Source organism: Pinus tabuliformis, chromosome J, assembly GCF_031772625.1.
Source record: "Pinus tabuliformis cultivar Carrire ecotype Pingquan chromosome J, CPIR1, whole genome shotgun sequence".
Lineage (NCBI taxonomy): Eukaryota > Viridiplantae > Streptophyta > Pinopsida > Pinales > Pinaceae > Pinus > Pinus tabuliformis.
Genome location: NC_142295.1, coordinates 1,280,397,811 through 1,280,414,075, shown reverse-complemented (window position 1 = coordinate 1,280,414,075; position 16,265 = coordinate 1,280,397,811).

The following is a 16,265-nucleotide window of genomic DNA, read 5'->3' as shown; positions in this document are numbered from 1 at the left end:
CAAAATCGTCGAATAAGACCAGCAACAGAGAAATGCTAAACAACTGACATTCCAGAACGACCAAGAACTCCAGGCGGAAAAGCACAAGAAAAGGAGAAGCGCTGTGCCAACCACAAACCCTGAAACTCCAGCAAACATTCGCACCAGCACCTGCATACCAGGCGAAGCGCGCAGGTCCACAAACCCTGTCAACCGAACAAACGCCTCAAACAGCACACGAATAAACGACGAAGTGCGCAGGTTCCGGGGCCGTCCCGTGCCATAATCGGCGGGGGGCTTCGCCCAACAACCGGCCCCGAGCAGAAACACAAAGGGAAACTCATACATCGCAGCAATGACCCCAAACGAACCTGTGAAATGGCGCGAACACAAAGATTTATGGGTTGATAAGGTAGCCAACACATGGAGCTCCACGGTGGACAGGTGTCGTACCGGCTCCATGTGCTTTTACGCGTGGTTATCTGACGTGGCGGGGAGGGCGCACATGTAATGGCGACCCTCCCCTATGTTTTATAAAATTTATGGCTCTTCACATGCGTTGGCAGCCACCTTCATTTTAATTTTAATGTTTTCACTCACTGATCGATACTAAATTAGTGATTTTTTATTTATGTTTTCTAAAATTTATGGGGACATTCAAAGTTGATATGCATTGGCAACCACTTTTATGTTAATTTTAATGTCACTCACTGATGGCTACTAAATTAGTGATTTTTTATTTATTTTTACTGAGTGGAATATTTATTCAAAATTTAAATAAAGATGAATATTGGTTAATGGAAAAGTTAGATTTAAAAATAAAATTATAAATATTAATATTATTTAAAAATTTAATTATTAGTAATATTGTGATTTTTATGGAGTTGTTTTTAGTGTAATTTTTTGGATTTTTTAGTGTTGGAATCTGGCGGAAAAAGTTTAGGTGAAATCTTGATTTGTGTTATTTAAATTGTGTTTTTGATTGTATATATAGATTCAGTACCCTAAAAAATCCCTAGGGCACTTGGATTGTGCAGGGTTACCCATCAAAATTGTGATTTCAATAAATTCCTATAGGATTTCAGATAAACTAGACTAGAAAAATCCACCAGAAAAGCTTCCAAAAAATCACACTAATGACAACTCAAATTTGTATTAATTATTATTTAAGAACTTTTATTTATCAGGCACAATCATAGAGTTGACTGTAGTTTCTTTTGAAACAAGTCTAAATAAAATGTAACCATGCATTTGTTTAAGTTATGCGAAGCTGTTATCAGTTCTCCTTCTAATTTTATGTATGATACTGTAATTTAAAACTGGGCCTTTTACCATGGTCGGGATTCATGCATGTTGTTTACTCGCATAGTTTTATATGTTGAATATAAGTCATTGTATAGTAAAGTTTTGGCCCAGAATCGATATTTGTGGGTTTATTGTAATTATGTCCTGGTATATGCTTTAGCAGTGTTAGTTTCCAGTATTGTCTTTGTCTCCACATGTGTGGTGCATGCAAATATATTTAATTTGTTTTTTTTTTTGTATACAATCATTACCTGCAAGTACATGTATATTATTTTGTTTCATATACATTTAAACATTACTAGGTCTAGAGCTCTGTCTAGCCCCTTGTAATGAAGATGGCACAATGCTTTTAATTACGACATGCATTTTTTTTTTACTTTTCCCTTTTCTCGACGGCTAAAATTTATTGATGCTCGGCCGAGAATAGGTATTCTGGGACTAGTATCTTGACCCTTAGGGTATTTAGTTAGGTTACTTAGAATCTGGACTGCCTAACTGGAGCTCTGGATCGTCACCTCCGTCTAACCAAGCTCCCCTTGAATCTTTTTCATGATTCTTCTAGGAAGGTTAAGAAGTATATTGGTTTTCTATTTTGTCTCTCTAATTATTTATTTTGAAATAATTACTTCATTAATCGATATTTTACTGAACAAAATCACGTTTTATTCGTCACATAGTAATTGTTTCATGCACGGGATCACTGTAATGCCCTACTTAATCTTATCAGGCTAATTTTTATTAGTGTTTAATTTACCTGAAAATATTGGCTTATAATTATCAATAAATATTGGTATATACCTACATTTGTGAAACTGTAATTTTATTTTACCGATATAAATTTTATTATTGTTATTATTCAATTCCCAACTTGACCTACATTTGTGAAACTGTAATTTTATTTTACCGATATAAATTTTATTATTGTTATTATTCAATTCCCAAATTGTGTTCTCAAATTTAATTTTGGATAAGATATGGTCTCCTCCTGCTTATTCCAAATTAAATATCCATATCCCAATGTGTCTTTTCAAATCTACTAGGGAGAAGATATGGTCTTCTCTAAATTAATTCTAAATCAAATATCCATATTTTATTCCCAAAATGCTTTCTCAAATATACCAAATTAAAGGATGACAGAGTAGTCATAACATTAATGATAGATGGTTGAGGTGAATGGGAGGAAGAGCCATAAAGGGGAAAGATGATGAGAGGAGGGGATCCTTGGTCTTGGTTTTGGTTTTGGAGGATTTTGTTTTGGGAGGAATGTGGATAAAAAGAAAAGGGAGAGAATGGAGAGATAAATAAGAGAATTCAAACTTGGATCTAGAGAGTGTTTGTTTAACTTCGACACACTACATCTAGTTGGACTTAGGCTCGGAGGGATAGGAAACTTGTGAGGTTCCTTGGGCTAGGAAATAATTCCTAGTTGGGTGGGAGGAAAATTCAGACGGGTAATCGAGAGGAGCATCCAACGAGCATCTCAAAAAAGCTATTGGAATAGGTATTCTTCCATATATTGAGTACTTATGTAAATGGTTGCAATGAAATTATTACTTGTTTAATATGTTGTAAATAAATTTTAATTATATATTATCATCAAATAAATGTTGAGTTATAAATAAGTTATTTTCCTTTCTATTGTGTTTAAATAAAATAAATTTAGTTTGTACTTGGAGGACCCTAGGAAGAATCCTCACATATGGTATCAGAGCCATGTTTAAACTCTTTGGGATGTTATGGACTCGGCTGTCCATATGACTATACTCAATCATTAAATTTTGAATTCAGTTGCACAATAGAAAACAGTAAAGTGGATTGTGCAAACATTACTGCACCAGAGTTCTCAAATTGTGGAAATATATAAAATTATATTGCCTTAATATTTACTGCTATTTTCAAAGATATATACAAACGTCCTACACTATATTAAGTGCCCTTGGGTATTCCAGAAAATGAAAATTTATGTGATATATAAAATCTACAGTCATAATCGTCAGTTATTCCATTATTAAAGTATTATGCGTAACCTAAACTCGACACATCCCAAGAGAGATCCAAACGATAAAATTATTAAGAGTTGTTCAGATCAAGGTCGGTGCAAGTTGACTGTCGGTGTTGAAGTGGTGACCCAAAAGATGCCTCTAGCAGAGAATTGATTGAAGATCCAATAAATTTCCAGGTTATAGTGACTATCTATAATCATATATATGTGATATATGTATCTATACTATATAGTGATCCCCGTATAATCTGAAACAATTAACATGATATACTGAAGCCCTGGAGAAACATTTTCACAGGACCAAGCTATTACAATTATTTTACATGTAACTCTATGCCAGAAAGAAGAAATTAATCGATTCATTCTAAAACTATTCTTGTTAAAAGAATAATCGATTGATTGGGCAATCCCACTCCATTCTAGAATTGTGACCTCATCATTTTTATTTATTTTGGTTTGATTTCATAGTATTTGTTGGTAAAAGAAGAATAAAGCCATACTGAGATTGCAAACCTTTAAAACCATAAATTTTAATAAAACACCAATCATTGTTTCATTCCCATTCCGAAGTTGATTATTACAGTTACTAAAGATATTATATTTATGTATTATTACTTTATGGAAAAAATAGAACCAGCTTATTGAACAGGAGAGAGAAGCGAAATAGGTAGCATGGGCATTTAATTTCAGTCCCCATTTCACTTTCCCAATTAGTATTTGTCAACAAAGATGCAATGGGTGAGTTCGAAAAATTTGAAAACACTGCACATTAACAAAAACCCGGAAACATTATTGTGTTGAATGAAAGATGAAAAACGAAGGAAGTGGACTTATTGACCTGAAGTTTTTTGTTTTTGGTAGTGGCTACCTTTCTCAGTGTTATTGTATTAATTTTGAAGGTTTGTGTAATATCAACGGCTTCCTTAAGTTTAACCTTGACGGTTGATGTCTTAATTTAATATGATAGGCATAATTCTAAATTAATATAATAGTGTATAGTCATGTTAGTCTATATTCACATAGTCATATTATTAATGTTTATTTATTAATCTATAACATTTAAATATAATTTGGATTAGTTTCTGTAACTATATATATATATATCTATATATATATATATATATATATATATAATCAAATCAAATTTGTTTCTAAAGTAAATTTACATAGGAGTTTACTAAGGTTAATGCCCACCAAAATTACATTTAGATAGCTAAATATGTTTACCAAGAGTTACTGCCCACCATAAATTACGCAATTCACTACATAAATTTACATGGGAGTTTAATGAGGTTAGTGCCCACCAAAATTACACTTAGATAGCTAAATATGTTTACCAAGAGTTATTGCCCACCATACATTACGCAATTCACTACATAAATTTATATAGGAAATTACCTAGGTTAGTGCCCACCAAAATTTATGCAAATTGTGGTAGAACCTTTAGATAGAAGAATTATTGACATAGTAAACAAGGATAACCTATCTATGTATACAAGAAGGTTGCAATTTCCTATAGAGTTAAGTCCCTTTAATAAAATCGAGATTATTTCTTAAAAACTTAGATTAACAGTAATACAAAGAAATATTATTTTGCATTTTATATATTTTCTTATAGCCATACTAATTCATATAATGACAAGATTTAGTGAGAAGGTTGACCTTTTAAGTTGCATTAAAGCAAGTTGTTTATTTATTAATAATATTCAATAATATAAATGAACTTAAGTGAAATTTTTACAAGTTACTCACATTATGCTTGATGCCATGCATATTTCTAAACTTTTTTCAGATGCAACTTCTTGAAATTTTCTTGAGACACAATAGAGTTATAACATTAATAGGCATATGTTTTCAAAAAGGAAATCCAACATATTTAGATTAAAGTTTCAAAGGTGAACACCAATTGATTAGCACATTAGAACTTCCTTTAAGAAAATATATAAAATTGAAATACTAAAACATGTAGCACTAGCCATTCTACATATATCATTGGGATAGTAAATACCTAACAATAATGTCAGTGTTGAGTTGATTGAGGCCATTAGACACTTACTTTGAAAACACAAGGATAATATATATATATATATATATATATATATATATATATATATATATATATATATATATATAATAAAAATGACAATCTAGCATTATTGATAGAATTTCAAGAGGACACCTAGTTATAATAATGTGATTAAAATGGTAATTTAATGTTTATGTGAATGCTCAAAATATATAAGATGGATTTAGGATGATTGTTTAGGGATATCTAAAGATATTTGAGGGTGACTAGCAGTGCGTCGTAGCACTTTCTTAAATAGAAATGGGAGAGGATTTGGTAGATCCACAGTTATCTTTTCAATATTAGAAATACTTATTTACAAGCATAACAAAAGGAAAACTTACACCTATCATTATGCAAAACATGTGAGAGCAGAGTAAGAATTGGCAAGGCCCTACGTTGTGCTAATAAGTCTTGCGTATTATACAAATATTTGAACAATTTTGAGGACGTGAAGAAATCAAGGTCAAGGAGCGTCATCACAAGGACCTCCTACAAATAACCCATTATCTTCACCGGAGTTGGCTCTCATTTTGCGTTCCCTAGAAGCAATTAATGAGACTTTAAGAGGGCGCCAAACAATTGAAGTGGAAGTAGAGCACCCTCCATTAGGGTTGGGAAATCTCGAGGGATTAAGAGACTCTGATAGAGCACCTCCAATTGAGGAGATTACTAGGGAGCTCCAAAAGATTAAGCTCCCAGATTTTGCTGGAGGTCGTGCGAACATGCAAAAGCTTGGTTAGAAGGAATGAGAAGGTGCTTCGCACTAAGAGATTATACTTCCAATTCAAAAGCTAAAATAGCGGTATTCCAACTCAGAGATAGTGCTCTGAATTGGTGGGGTAACTTAGAGCGTCAACTACACCTCACTCTAGACATAGTTACTTAGGAGTTATTTGAGGAGAGATTCAAGAAAAAGTACCTACCAACATATTATGAAGAACAACAGGTAGGAGCCTTCCATGCTTTAGTCAGGGAAATCGTATGGTGGAAGAATATGAGATTAGATTCATGGAATTGGTCAAGTATGTCTCCTACATGGATACTGATCAGTGCCAAGCTAATCATTTTATTTGGATTGAACCTATAAGATTAGGGCAATGGTGTGGATGTGGAAACCATCCTTAGTTGCAGAAGTTGTGGATCATGCTCGTTATGTTGAAGAGCACTTAGAATTAAAGGGTGGAAACAAAACCATTTTTCCACAACAACTAAGGTTTAAGGGGGAGGCCCCTCATACCTTCCCCACAGGGGGAGTTTGAGGCCACTGCCATATGGAAACAGGGTTGTACCCATAGCACCGATAGTGGGGATTTCAATGGTTACTAATGCAGCTTCACTCGTAGCTTCAAGGATTCGTGCAAATCAAGGTCCTACGCGAGGAGCATTAAGTAGGGGCCGAGGTCCCAAGGGAAGGAACTCTTTCCAAAGAACTCCACAAAATTCTTTTCAAATCCTACCACGCATCACTTGTTGGGGATGCAGGGGACCTCATTACTAGCGTGACTGTCCTAAGTTACAAACTGGTAACAACTGTAGAGAAGGAAAAGCACCAATGGGGGGACAAGTAGCCACCATTCAAATCTATGTAGCAGTTGATAAACAACAAGTTAACACCAATCTATTGTGGTAGAAACCTCAAGTACAATAAACAAAGTAAAAGTTAATTTTTTTTTTGATTCAGGGGCTACAAAAAGTTTCATTTCACTAGTTACATTAGAAAAATGTGGGTTGGCAGCCTATGATCATGATGAATTTAAGAAAGTTGAGATGGCTTATGGAATAAACAAGCAGTAAGACCTAGTGTTGACCAATGTCAGGTAAACCTCGAGGTGTGTATAACTAAGTTGAAGGTAGACATCACAACATTGGGGACGTACGATGTAATTATTGGAATGGACTGGCTAGGAGCTCATTGAGCTTGGGTAGATTGTTTCAAGAAGAAGGTGATTTGTTAGATGATGAAGGTAGGTCAATTGAGATTTGTGGAATGAAGAGAGGAGTGTCGCTACAATTCATATCCATGATGAAGGTAAAACGTTGTCTCCGGCAAGGTTGCAAACTATATGTGGTCAAGGTTGTAAGTGACCAGAAAGGACACTCCCTAGATCAACACCCAATTTTGTTAGAATAAGTATGTTATTCCTAAGGAATTCCCTGGATTAACTCTTGTAAAGGAGATTGATTTCACAATCGACCTAAAACCTGGTGCAGAACCAATATTTAGGACACCCTATAGGATGACAACTCTAGAACTATGTGGGTTGCAGATGCAGTTAAAAGAGCTTTTAGACTTGGGATTTATCATACCTAGTATTTCACCTTGGGGTGCACCGTGATTTTTGTCAAGAAGAAGGATGTTTCCTTAAAGATATGCATAGATTATAGAGACTTTAATAGAGCCACCATAAATAATAGGTACCTGATACCTAGAATAGATGACCTATTTGATCAAATGAAGGGAGCAGTGGTTTTCTTAAAGATCGATCTATGATCTTGATACCACCAATTGAGGATTAAGGAAGGTGACATCTCAAAAACAACATTTCAAACTTGGTTTGGGCACTACGAGTTTGTAGTTGTTCCATTTGGTTTGGCCAATGCACCAACAATATTCATTGGCCTCATGAATGGCGTGTTTAGGAAGTATTTGGACCGATTTGTGCAAGTCTTTCTGGACGACATTCTTGTATATTCCAAGAATGAATAGGAGCATGAACAGCACCTAAGGGTTGTATTGACTTAAGTAAGGGAAAATCAATTGTATGGAAAATTGACAAAATGTTCCTTCTTTCAGAAGAAAGTTCATTATCTTGGGCACATCATTTTAGGAGAAGGGATTTCAGTTGACTCGGAAAAGGTAAAGGCCATAATGAATTGGCTAGTACTGAAAAATTCTCATGAGGTGCACACTTTTATGGGGCTAGCAGGTCATCATCGTAGGTTTGTGGAAGGGTTTTTGAGGATTGCAAAACCCATCACCACATTACAGTGAAAAGGGGTTAGGCATGAATGGACAAATGAATGTGACACTACATTCACTAAACTAAAGAGGTTACTAGCCAGTGCACTGATCCTTTGAGTACCGGACATGGCAAAAGACTTCACTGTTTGCACCAATGCTTCGAAGCAAGGATTGGGAGCAGTATTGATGCATGAAGGCGGAGTAATAACTTACACATCTAGAAAATTGAAGAAACATGAAGAGTTGTATGCTACCCATGACTTAGAGTTAGTAGCAGTGATGTTAGATTTGAAACTGTGGAGACACTACCTCATTGGGAGAAGATTTGAGTTAAGAACACATCATCAAAGCCTGAAGCACCTCTTCACTCAAAGGGATTTGAATGCTAGACAAAGGTGGCGGAGCGAATTCATGAGTGAGTATGATTTTGAGATCTCATACATTAAGTGAAAGGAGAATGTGGTGGCTGATGCACTAAGTAGGAGGCCATGAACCTTCTCCCTAGTACCCATGAGGGTCAATTTAAGGGAATGTGTGTTGGAGAAACTCTTTGAAGATAGTTGGTATCTAAAGGTTATATTAGCACTCCAGAGTGGGAAGCAGATAGAACCAAAGTTTGAGGGATATGTCCTTGAACCAGATGGACTATTGAGATTTCAAGGGAGAATGCACATACCTAAGGAAGGGGGTATAAGAAGAACCATCCTCAAAGAGTCACATAGAGCACTCTATTGTGCACATCCTGGAGTGAAGAAGATGTATGCGGACATTAAGAAACTCTACTTTTGGACAGGAATGAAGCATGACATAGTCTATTTTGTCACCAAATGTCTTGAATGTCAACAAGTGAAGGTTGATCATCGCCATCCAGTAGGACTCCTACAAACTCATGACATCCCTATGTCTAAATGGGAGGTAATTTCTATGGATTTTGTTGTGGGTTTGCCACTCACTTCACAGAGGCACAATTCTATATTGGTTATAGTTGATAAATTGACCAAAAGTGCCCATTTCATCCGAGTAAGAGACACTTACGATGTTACTAATGTGGAACGAGTTTTTATAAGTGAAGTTATTCGACTACATGGGTTACCCACAAAGATCATTTATGATAGAGACTCTCGATTTACATCTAGGTTTTGGACAAGTTGGTAGTCAACACTAGGGACTTAGTTAAACCTAAGCATTGCATATCATCCAGAAATAGATGTGCACACTAAAATTAAATCAGGTTATGGAAGACAAGCTTAGAATGTACGTCATGGATAATCAGACTTAGTGGGAAAGGTACTTACCATTTGTAGAGTTTTCCTATAATAACAATTACCACAATTCAATCGAGATGCCTCCTTATCAAGCTCTATATGGGAGGCCATGTAGGACACCATTGAGTTGGGAAAAGTTGAGTAATAGTTGGGTCGGAATTAGTTCAAGAAATGGAGGAAAAAGTGAGGAAAATTTGACAAAGGTTAAAGGAAGCGCAAGATATACAGAAGAGATATGATGATTCACATAGGACTGATCGAAGTTATGAAGTAGGAGACGAAGTTTTTATTTGTATCCGACCAAACAAAACCACCATTCGGTTTGGGAAAGGGACGAATTTGTCACCTTAGTTTATAGGACCTTTTAGGATCAAGGAGAAGATTGGACCAGTTGCCTATTGTCTTGTATTGCCACCCCATTTGCATAAAACTCATGATGTTTTTCATGTATCTATTTTACGACATTATGTTTCTGATGAATCTCACAAACTAGATTGGAGGGAATTACAGGTCTTGGACGTGGGAACCATAATGGTCAAATCGTTACATATATTGGACCGTAGGGTTCGATAGCTCAGACGCCACATGGTGGACCAGGTTAAGGTCTAGTGGGACAAGTATAGCCCAGGATCTGCTACCTGGGAGGATGCAGAGACTTTACGTCATGACTACCCCACTTTTTGAGCATCTATGATTCCCATTTTGACTTAGATAACTACCTATGCTAAGGATCTATTTGTAATTCCATGTTATTTATTTATGAACGTTATGCAATATTGATGCATTTAGTTGGACAGGTGAAACTACATATATAAATCATTAGATGGATTAGGTATTGATGATTGAAATGTTTGATGTATGACCTAGTGTATGACTTACTTGGTTATGATTTATCTAGTGCATGACTGATCAGAGTTATTGTTGTTTCATGTATGGCTTAAATGGTTATAATTTATCTAATGAATGACTTAGTGAAATTATGATTTATCTAATGTAATATTTATTTTCAGTATGAACTACAAAATTGACACGTGGATAGTAGACTTAATAATATGATGTTTAAGATCACATATTTATATCTATTTTTTGTGTTATATATATGCATGAATGAGAACTAACCTGCAGATTGGAAAGAACTGTATGATGACCAAGATCTACTTTTCCATTAGGGAAGGTCAAGACATCCAATGAGGAATGGTATGATGTACATTGTTCTACTACATTTGGTATCTACTTGATATGCACTCTTATGACATGAGTAAAATGTAAATGGTAGGTGACAAGACTACCTGACTGGATTATTCGATGACAAGTATCCAACCAGCACTGTAGTGTAGTCCATATTAGGGTGTTGACCCTATTTGTGAGAGGGGTGGAGGTATTTCCCACCATGTAACATCCAAACCTGGAATCATGGGAGGGAAGTGATGGACACACTCCCCTAGACGTGTGATGACAATTGCCAGTTTCCTGCTGGGGAAGTTAGGTCGATATAGTCGACTCTTCTGCCGTATTGGTTTTATCAGTGGTTAGATTGATATAGCTGATGCCATAGTATATAACAGCAAAGGATGGATAGGGTGGAAGTGAAAGTAGGTTAGGAAGGATAGGAGGATATATATTAGTTGGAGACTCTTGATGGGAAGTGGTATCATTGTCTGACTTAATTAATTTTACTACTATGACTCTATCTCTATTTTGTTATGCCTTATTGTTGAACTTCTTTCGAACTCCTTGTATCATTTTCACTCTAACTTCGGGACAAATTTTTCTGAAGGAGGGGTGTATGTAATGCCCTACTTAATCTTATCATGCTATTTTTATTAGTGTTTAATTTACCTAAAAATGTTGACTTATAATTATCAAGAAATATTGGTATATACCTACATTTGTGAAACTGTAATTTTATTTTACTGATATAAAATTTATTATTGTTATTATTCAATTCCCAACTTTTGTTCTCAAATTTAATTTTGGATAGGATACAGTATCCTCCCATTTATTCCAAAATAAATATCCATATCCCAGGGTGTCTTTTCAAATCTAGTTTTGCAATTCCCAACTTGTCTTCTCAAATTTATTTTTGGATAGGATATGGTCTCCTCCCATTTATTCAAAATTAAATATCCATATCCCAAGGTGTCTTTCCAATCTACTTGGTAGAAGATATGTTCTTCTCCAATTTAATTCTAAATCAAATATCCATATTCCCAAAATGCTTCTCAAATCTACTTTGAACAAAGATATGGTAAGAAAAGTCAAGGATATTAAATGAAAGGATGAGGGGGTAGTCATGACATTAATGATAGGTGGTTGAGGTGGATGGGAGGAAGAGTCATTAAAGGGGAAGCATGATGAGAGGAGAGGGGATCCTTGGTCTTGGTTTTGAAGGATTTTGTTTATGGAGGAATGTGGAGAAAAAGAGAAGGGAGAGAATGGAAATATAAATAAGAGAATTCAAACTTGGATCTTGAGAGTGTTTGTTTAACTTTGACACACTACATCTGGTTGGACATGGGCTCGGAGGGCTAGGGAACCTGTGGAGGTTCCATGGGCTATGAAATAATTCCTAGTTGGCTGGGAGGCAAATTTAGTCGGGTAGTCGAGAGGAGCATCCCAACAGAGCCAGAAGCATCTCAACCAAGCTATTAGAATAGGTGTTCTTCCATTTATTGATTACTTATATAAATGGTTGCAATGAAATTATTACTTGTTTATTATGTTGTAAATAAATTTTAATTGTATATTATCATCAAATAAATGTTGAGTTATAAATAAGTTATTTCCTTTCTTATTGTGTTTAAATAAAATAAATTTAGTTTGTAGTTGGAGGACCCTAGGAAGGATCCTCACAATCACGATACCCAGGAATTATTCTTTCCACATGCCTTTATCATCATTGGCTATAATAAAGAAATACCAACTATTAACTACTACACAACCTGTAATCCGAAAATAAAACTAAACAGAAAGTAACACTATTTCTCAAAGTTCACTTTTAGTATATACAGAACTCGTAAAAACTTATATGTGTCTCTCTTGATTGGTTGTTTAGCACCTAAGAAGACCGAGCTTCCCAACCACGATCCTAACAATGACGTCAAGACTCTCTCCTGAGCTTCCTTGCTCCAAACAGTTACAACATTCAACCACTGAGTTAATCCATTATGAACCTCAAGACTTACTAGTCCATCTTAGAATTACACTTTTTCAATGTTTCTATGTTTTAGGGTTCCAATGGTTTGGTGTCCATCTCAAAAACACCTCAAACCTAGTAGAAATCCACCCCCTTACAGAAACTTCTGTAGTGATTCTATTCCTCAAGTTTTTCACTTCTCCGTTATCTAAATCGTCTAGCTAACTTTCAGCCATTGCTCAGATTTCCCCCACCAAAATCGGGTTTTCCTTCTTTTCCCTTTCTCTAGGAAGAGAGAAAGTGACAATTTTTTCTAATTTTTTGGAGGCTTGGAGTCCATTACCCTTGGCCTCTTTTAATATTTTTCAAACACACCTTTTTTTTATTTCTAATCAACAAAGTTTATTAAAAGGTTCCACTAGGCTCTTCCACCGAGCCACAAGTTCCAACCAACATACGAAAATCAAAAGTACTAAAATAATTCAAATAAAAGTAACTATAGTAACGTATGCATCTTGGGGTGTTACATCTCCCCCCCCCCTTCTGTGCAACATTTTCCTTGGTGTTTAATCCATCCCTTTGGAACAAATCAGGATAAGCTTTAAGCATGAAGTTTTTATCCTCCCAAGTGGCCTCCTCTGGGCTAAAGTGTTTCCATTGCACCTTAACCTGGGTGATAGCTCACATTCGTAACATTATTTCTCTTTGCTTGAGAATACGTAGAGGCTCTACCAGAAATTCATCGTCTGACTCGACCTATATCACAATTTCAATCTAATATTAGTTTATGACAATCATATATATATATGCTGAAATAAGAAATTATCTTTCTTAATTACCTGCACCTCTTGCGAGTTAATCACATGTCTAGGATGATACACATATTTTTTTAATAAGGATATGTGGAACACATTATGAACCCAAATGTGACTAGGTAATGCCAACTGATTGGCTACTAGCCCAATTCTTTCCAGGATTTGGAAAGGTCCATAATATCTAGGTGCTAACTTGATGCAACTACCCCACCGTAAAGTACTTACTTTTGGTTTGACTCTGATGTAAACATGATCTCCTACTTGGAATTCTTTATAGGTATTTTTCCTATCCGCATATTCCTTTTACCTATCGAAAGTATGCAACATGGGTACTCCTTAGATGGGGAATTAAATTTTTCATCCAATGAGTACTCCCGCTCGAAATTTAAGTAACAACTTAGGTAGATAAGTTGAAAATACAAGTTGAAAAAATAGTTTTATAATTTTATTATTTTTTAATATTTTTATTTTTTTACTCCAAAAATGGTGAATCATCTCCCATGGTTGACATTGTCATCTTGAATCCTACTGGTCCTTATAAAGTTTATTTTGGTTGTACAATTATCTTAGGAGGCCCATTTTCCTCAAATTCACCTAATGGAAATTCAACATCTTTGAAGTTAGGTTTAACTAGTATAAAATGGGTTTTTTTGCTCAGCTTGTTCACCACAAGTAAGATAGATTCATTTTGTTACTTTTTTTTGGGTAAACTTGTAATGAAGTCTAGAGTGATTGTGTCCCACTTCCATTCAAGTATAAGTAGGGGATGGAGTAATCCAGCAGGATGTCGGTGCTCCACCTTCACCTGCTGGCATTCTAGGCACCTTCCTAGATGTTTTGTAATGCCAAATTATTCTTGTTTAATTGCAGAAAACAATTTTTGATAGCCCGGGTGGGAAACATATGAGCTTTTATGAAAGTCATTGAGAATAAATTGCTTGATGGAGATTTGGTTAGGAACATATATCCTATCCTTGAAGATTAACACGTCATCATTATTTATGACATAATTAGACTGTTGATTAGATTTTTGTGCTTGACTTGCTTATTGCCATAGGAATTTATATTTAGGGTCTTTACGGGCAGGTTCTTTAATTTTTGCAGTGAAATTAGTTTGTATTTGACTGTAAGAAATCTCATACATACAATGTGTCTTTATTCTTAATGCACCAGCCACCTAATTTTTTTCCCTTAAGGTGTCTTATTTCGAAATTGAATTCGCTTAGAAAAGCAGTCCACCTAACTTGGCGAGCATTCAAATTAGGCTGATAAAAAAACTCGTTAAGATACTGTGATAAGTCATTAAAATGAATTTCTTTACCAATAGGTAATGTCGCCAAACCTTGAAAGGGTGAACTACTGTAGTCAGTTCCAAATCATAGGTAGAGTATCACTGCTCATGCTCCTTCAACTTACGAGATTCGTAAGCTATCATCTTTCCTTCCTGCATCAACACTCCTCTAACTCCCTCTTGACAAGCATAAGTGCACAATGTACTCTTTTTTCGAATCTACTACCTTCAACATAGGAGTTGTGGTCAATGCATGTTTTAGTTGCTCAAAGCTTTGCTAGAATTTGGTTGTCCATTTGAAAACTTTTCCCTTTTTCTGAAGTGAAGTTATAGGATATGCAATCCTAGAGAACCCCTCTATAAAACGATGGTAATATCCTGCCAACCCCATAAAAGACCGAATATCTGCAACATTTTTAGGAACATACCACTCCATGAGGGTTTTAATCTTTTTAGAATCTATCACTATACCATCTGATGAGATAATGTGTCATAAATATTGAATCTGAACTTTGTAGAAATCACATTTGTTGTATTTGTCATAAAGTTGATTGTCACGCAATGTTTGCAGTTCTATCCTCAAATGTTCCTTATGTTCCTACATGTTCCTTGAGTATATTAGAATATCATCAACGAAAATCAAGACAGACTTATCTAAATATGTGTGAAATATACCATTCATAAGACTCATGAAAGTGGTAGGGGCATTGGTAAGCTCGAAGGGAAATACCACAAACTCGTAATGACCATAGCAAGTTTGAAATGATGTTTTGCAAGTTTCTTTATCTTTAATACAAATACGATGATACCCTGAGCGTAAATCTATTTTTAAGAAAACACTAGCTCCTCTGGCAAGATCAAATAGATCGTCAATACGGGGCAGGGGGTATTTATTCTTAATGGTAAGCCTATTTAATTATCTATAATCAATACATAGTCGTAGCGTACCATCATTTTTTGTCACAAATAGTACAGGAGCTCCCCGTGGTGACACACTCGGTTAAATATAACCTTTATCTAGGAGCTCTTGCAACTACATTTTGAGTTCCATTAATTCAGGTATACTCATACGATAAGCGGTTCTAGAGACATGAGATGATCTTGGAACTAATTCAATGGTGAAATCGATGTCTCATTTAGGTGGCAACCCAAGTATTTCCTCTGGAAAAACATCAGTAAATTCTTGTATAATTAGCATATTTTCTAAGGAAAGAGTCTTATTTTTAGAGTTAGAATAACCCACTTGCACAACATAGATTTGACAACCATTCCAAATACATTTTCCTAAATGGTTGGCTATGTTTGGTCACAATTTAAAATATCTTTTAATCCCTTGAATTTCTTGCCTAATTCCCCCTTCATTAAGGAAATTAATAGTTTTCTCTTTACAATCCACTAGAGATCAAGGTTTCTCTAACCAATCCATTCCAATCAATACATCA